The sequence below is a fragment of the Pinus tabuliformis genome, chromosome J, assembly GCF_031772625.1.
Source record: "Pinus tabuliformis cultivar Carrire ecotype Pingquan chromosome J, CPIR1, whole genome shotgun sequence".
Taxonomy (NCBI): Eukaryota; Viridiplantae; Streptophyta; class Pinopsida; order Pinales; family Pinaceae; genus Pinus; species Pinus tabuliformis.
The window spans coordinates 1,530,313,509-1,530,319,642 of NC_142295.1; the positions used below are offsets into that span (position 1 = coordinate 1,530,313,509).

Sequence of the window (6,134 nt, forward strand, 5' to 3'; positions counted from 1 at the left end):
AAAATTACATAGCAGCAATATTTAGGGTTCTTAGCAACCTTAGGCTTCTTACCAACCTTCGTGGATTGAAAATTCAGAGCGTTGGCTGGATAGAATGATCGAGACGAAGTTGGAAGACTCGCGTATTGTTGGCGTCTGATGGGCTCTCGATCTGTGAGAGAAGCCGTAGAAGGAATCGGCTTAAGAAGTTGAATATCGGTATATATTTATAAATAAATTAAATAATTAACCTAATAAATAATTATAAAATATTATAATAAAATAAAAATATATTTTAATATAATTATAAATCATAATTTATAAAATATTATAATAAAATAAAAATATATTTTAATATAATTATAAATCATAATTTTGATCTATACAAATCATAAAACTTCAAACAATCCGTCCGCTATTATTTTTGTAAGTTGTCTTACTGCATATCATTAAATAATTATCCTAATAAATAATTATAAAATATTATAATAAAATAAAAATATAATTTAACATAATTATAAATCATAATTTTGCTCTATATAAATCATAAACTTCAAACAATTCGTCCGCTATTATTTTTGGAAGTTGTCTTACTGCATATTGCACGGCATAAATATTAAATTTGCAAGTTAATGTTATATTTTAATTTTCAACAATTATGTCATAAAATAAAAGTGTGGTCGAGGAGAGTCCACGCGTTTTGATTCTGTATTTCTAGACGCGTATTGGTATTATAGTCATTGCAAGATTGGTCGCCGTCAATGCGTGATTAGTCTAAAGTATTAGGTATTGACTTACTATTGTAGTTGAACATTCAGAATCGGGGTAACCCCAATAAACATACGCGTATTATAAAGAGATGCAGAGTATGGTGTAGCAGCAGAGCGGCTCATGGATTTTAGAATGAGGTGCGGAAATTGGATGAGAGGGCAACTCTCCCAGATTCTCTCGTGTGTTTGTTTTTCGCTGCTGCTGCTGCTTCTGGTAAAGGCAGGCGATGCAGCTGATGTATCTTCTGATACTATAGTGTTAGGCGCCTCTCTGACTGGTAGCCAGACCAGAATTTCTAAGAATGGTGTCTTCAAATTGGGATTCTTCAATCTCACCAACAACAATGTTAAGAAATGGTATGTGGGTATTTGGTATGCCACCGCCTCACAACAGACAATTGCTTGGGTGGCCAACAGAGAACAGCCACTGCAGAATGCATCCGGTGTTTTCAATCTCACAGAGGACGGGAGTCTCCTTCTGTCTTATGGGGGATCCATCGTCTGGTCCTCCAAGGGAAACGGGAAGAAGCCCTCTTCGGCTGTGATTATGGATTCTGGTAACTTGGTCGTGGTGAGTGCCCAGAATGCCTCTGAATACATTTGGGAAAACTTCGATCATCCGGGAAATACGTGGTTGCCTGGGATGAAGATCAGTGTGAACCAGAGCGTGATTGCCTGGAAAAGCACTTGGGATCCGACTCCAGGGCCCTATGGCCTTCAGATGGATGCAGACGGAACCGACCAGTTCGTTCTGGTGTGGAAGAATAAGATCAACTACTGGCAAAGCGGTGTCTGGAACGGCCAAATCTTCAGCGACGTTCCGGAGATGACGCAGAATTACATCTATAATTTCAGCTTTGTAAGTAAAGGTTCGTCCAAGTATTTCACTTATTCTGTTAAATCCGAATTCACATATCTGTCACGTTTCGTCCTGGACCAGTCGGGAGAAATTCGAGTTTATATTATGCTGTCAAGTAACCAATGGAGCATGTTCTGGGCACAGCCCAGAGATCAGTGCCAGGTGTATGATTTGTGTGGTGCTTATGGATCATGTAACAATAACAATCTCCAGTCCTGCGGCTGTCTCACGGGTTTTGTCCCCAACGATACCCAAGAATGGAACTCTCAGCAGTGGTCAAGCGGTTGTGTCCGGAAGACGCCATTAAAATGTAGCAATGCCGGAAACTGGACCAACAAAGTTGGATTTGTGGAGTTGACTGGCAAATCGACGCCCCCTCAATGGGTTCAATACGAAGGGCAGGGGCAAGGGCAGTGCCGGACGACCTGTCTCGGCAATTGTTCGTGCACCGCGTATGCCTATATTTCTAACAGCACTTTGCAGGCTTGTCTGATATGGTTTGGTGAATTGCTGGATCTGTCTGATACGGCCTCCAACGGGATCTCGCTGTTTCTACTGTTAGATGAATCTGATTTGCCCAACTCCTCTGGTTCCAACAAGAAGGCTACCCTGGCAGGAGCAGTGGGTGGCGTCGCGGGCGGGCTGGTTGTTATTATGGCCCTTGTGTTTCTGTTTCTCTGTTGTTGCAGGCGCACGGGATTATCTGCAACAGAATACGCGCCGGGAACGCTGACTGTATTCACTTACAGAGAGCTACAGGTCGCAACGAAGAATTTTTCTGAGCGTCTGGGAGGTGGGGGTTTCGGCTCCGTCTTCAAAGGAGCTCTACCAGATGGCTCTCTGGTGGCTGTAAAGAAATTGGAGGGTGTGAGCCAAGGAGAAAAGCAATTTCGCATGGAGGTAAGCACCATCGGAACCACACAGCATGTAAATTTGGTTCGTCTGCGGGGATTTTGCACAGAGGGCTCCGGCAGGCTGTTGGTTTACGAATACATGCCCAACGGCTGCCTCAGCGACTTCCTGTTTCACAAAAAGCGGAACAATGATGAGCAGAAGGTGCTGGACTGGAAAACGCGCTTCGCCATCGCTGTGGGAACTGCGCGGGGAATCGTTTACCTGCACGAGAAGTGCAGGGACTGCATCATTCATTGCGACATCAAGCCGGAAAACATCCTCCTGGATTCCAATTTCTGCCCCAAAGTCGCCGATTTCGGTCTGGCGAAACTCCTGGGCAGAGAGTATAGCAAGGTCTTGACGACCATGAGAGGAACCAGAGGGTACTTGGCTCCTGAGTGGCTATCAGGTCTTCCCATCACTGCCAAGGCCGACGTGTACAGCTTTGGTATGACATTGCTGGAAATAATTGGAGGGCGAAGAAACATGGACGGGGACGAGGAATCCAGCGAGATGTTCTTTCCCGCATGGGCTGCAACTCAGATAAGCAGCGGAAACGCCATGGAAGTTCTTGACAAGAAATTATTGGACGTGAACGATGCAGAGGCAGAGCAGGTGAAGAGGGCTGCCATCGTGGGAGGATGGTGCATTCAAGATGACGAAGACGAAAGGCCGACGATGGGCCAAGTGTTGCAGATATTGGAAGGCGTCGTAGACCCCCCTGCTCTACCCCCGCTTCCCCTCTCTCTACAGACTTTTGCCCTAAAAGCCAGCAGTCTCGTCTTCTTCTGGGAGAAGGATCCTTCTGCTCATGCACGTGACAACGGTGATCATCCCTCCACTCCACCGTAGAGCCCCTCACACAGTATTTTCTACTTGCTTACATTTTCAGCTAAATAGTTTATCTAGATTATCTGCTGGTTTCCTTTTCCATTTGTAAATATTTTATCTAGACTAGTGGACGTAGAAAGTCCGGAAAGAATCATCTGAGTCTCCCAGTGGCCGTCCCTATTATGCACCAGTAAAATACTTATTTTATGACCGCGATATGATGTTAAGTGAAAACTTGTTCGGCGCCCACTTCGTAGATGAGTGAGCGCTTTGTAGTTTCGTTTAATAAATCAATCATGTGACCACAAGGTGTATATATATATATATAAATAATAAATGTATTAGCCACTTTCGTTGATCTTGACATGGACGAAGGACTGAGCTTGATGTTATATGTAATTTTATCGCACTTATTTTCTTTGGTGGCGATCCGTTCAACATGGAATCAAATGATCAACACGCTTCTTTCTTTTTTGTGAGACGTGACGTGCAAGAGATTCTGACCCACAAAATTGGGATTTTGCTATCCTCCTCCATGGGTTCAGGAGCCTCCATTGACTTTATCTCGAATTGGAGGTTGACTCTGTTTTCTTGTTTCAGACATATAACTTGTATTGTACAGGTTAATTGACTAGAGGTTTATTTTACAATTTACAGTTGTTTATGATTATGATGTGTAAGGATATAGGTAAGTTATTAAAATTGAAATTTTGTTCAATCAAGATAAAAAAATTTAAAAATAAAAAAATTTATATATAAAAAATTGGATCTTTTTCTACTCACATTAAATCCATATTTAAAATATATCTACACTGATTATTTTATATATATAACAAATATAATCTATACTGATTATAGTTCCTAGGTTAGAAAATTTTCAATTAGATTTATTTAGGTACACATGAATTAAAAATAAATATATCTAACAAATTAATTAATGAATTAACTAACTCTTGCACCATTCAAATATAGCTGTCAATTATAGCCGTTTCTTTCTAACAGTTTGAATGATATTTTTATGCCTTTACTCTATGCCTGGATCTGGTTCTTCATTTTGTCTTGACGATAAACTACACTTGTTGATTCCAAAAACGTGGACAAATGAATTTTGATGTGATTATCTCCTAAAACCTGTCTCAAAAATTAGATATAGATCACAGAAACCTCAATTTAATATATATATATATTACTATTTACTTTAAAAACAAATTATTATTTTATTTTGCATTATATTTTTAGAAAAATGTATTCCCTTCTCTTGAAAATATTTACACGGTAAACATTTAAGTAGAATTATTACACATTTAAGTAGAATTATTACAAAGAACATAAAAGAGAACATAGTAAAAATGGTTGAAGTAAGAAATAATCTAGTTACGATCGTACAAATCATGGCATTCTCCATTATCCATTGCCTTATAATGCTTCGCCTAGATTTTATGGTTTCTTTTAATTAATTTGAAATTATGGTGGCTTATTAATGGACGTTTAAGATATTTTGAGGAGTAAATTTGACTTAATTTTTTTTTATCAAATAAACACATTATATTGATATGAAGTTATTGGTTTTTTTCTTATACTCAATTCATAGACTAATACTTTTCCTACACTCAAAAGGTTGTGATGGAATTGTATGTCTTTATAAAGATTATCTATATCTATTTATCTAATTTGAAGGATTATATGTTGATATTAGGTTCTCATGTGTATTCTTAGCAAGGAAGCCCAAGGTGTTGGCTTAATTGTTTGTCACCAATGTCGTTGGGTATTTGACTAGTGCTATGCTAATAGGTACCCGATTTGAATCTGACTAGGCTATATGCATTACTTTATATGGATGGGCTTACTAGGGATGCCATCCATAAATGTACGGAAGCTATCCATTTTCTTACCCCATAATGTTTTCCCTGGAAAAGAAGGCATTCTTAGCAAGGAAACCTCAAAATTTTTCTTTAGTGTATGATACTTTCCTGAAGTTTCATCACCTTACAACATTGCAAACAACAAATGACTCGTTTCACATATATGAAACTTGAAATATCAAAATTCTTAGCTATTAGAGAGATTATTCTTGTAAGAGGATTTAATGCAAAAACTGCAGTGCACATGGAAAAATCTTTGTTTCAACCCTTTGATGACTCACGTAGTGGACTTTTACCATAACAAAAATGTATACAAACATGCAAAACTGAGTTATGTATAACGGAAGGGAAAAGCTTAGATGGATAAGAATGTGCCAATCAATTACTATGCCAAAACAAGTCATGTCATAGGCTAAAGTCTGTGTAAAAGTAAACAATGTATACAGGTAAAACACAAAGCATATCTTCGAAAACTTTTGCAAAAACATCATTTCAGAGCACTTTCGAAATGTTAAAAAATGCAGCAATAAATTCTCAATTTGATTTTGCCTTTGATTAAATTGAGAAAATTTGAATTTCCACATCATCAATTTGGATGCATTTAACTTATGTGACATGGTTCGTGTCACCTAGTTTACTTAGTAAATTCGAGTTGGAGTAGTTAGAGGTTAGTTAATCATGTGTATTACTAATTTGTAGCAATCAAAGTTAGTTATTTCAAGTTGGTTTTAGTTAAACTAGTTCTAATTGTTGGAAGAACTAGTGGAAGGTTAGTTGTTTAGTGGGACTTCAATCAAACTCAGTGATAATCCAATTAACTAATCAATCAACCCAAAATAACTAGTGCATGCAGTGAATTCGAGTTCCTCAACTGTGGTGGATATTCCAAGGCAGTGTAACATCAGCGGTAGACTAGTCTTGAGTGTACAAGTGTTGCAT

At 38.5% G+C, this 6,134-nt stretch overlaps 1 pseudogene; it reads left to right on the plus strand.

Moving 5' to 3' along the window:
- Positions 1–778: 778 nt before the first annotated feature.
- On the plus strand, positions 779–3,697 carry LOC149233340 (G-type lectin S-receptor-like serine/threonine-protein kinase At2g19130 pseudogene; annotated as a pseudogene).
- Positions 3,698–6,134: the final 2,437 nt, after the last annotated feature.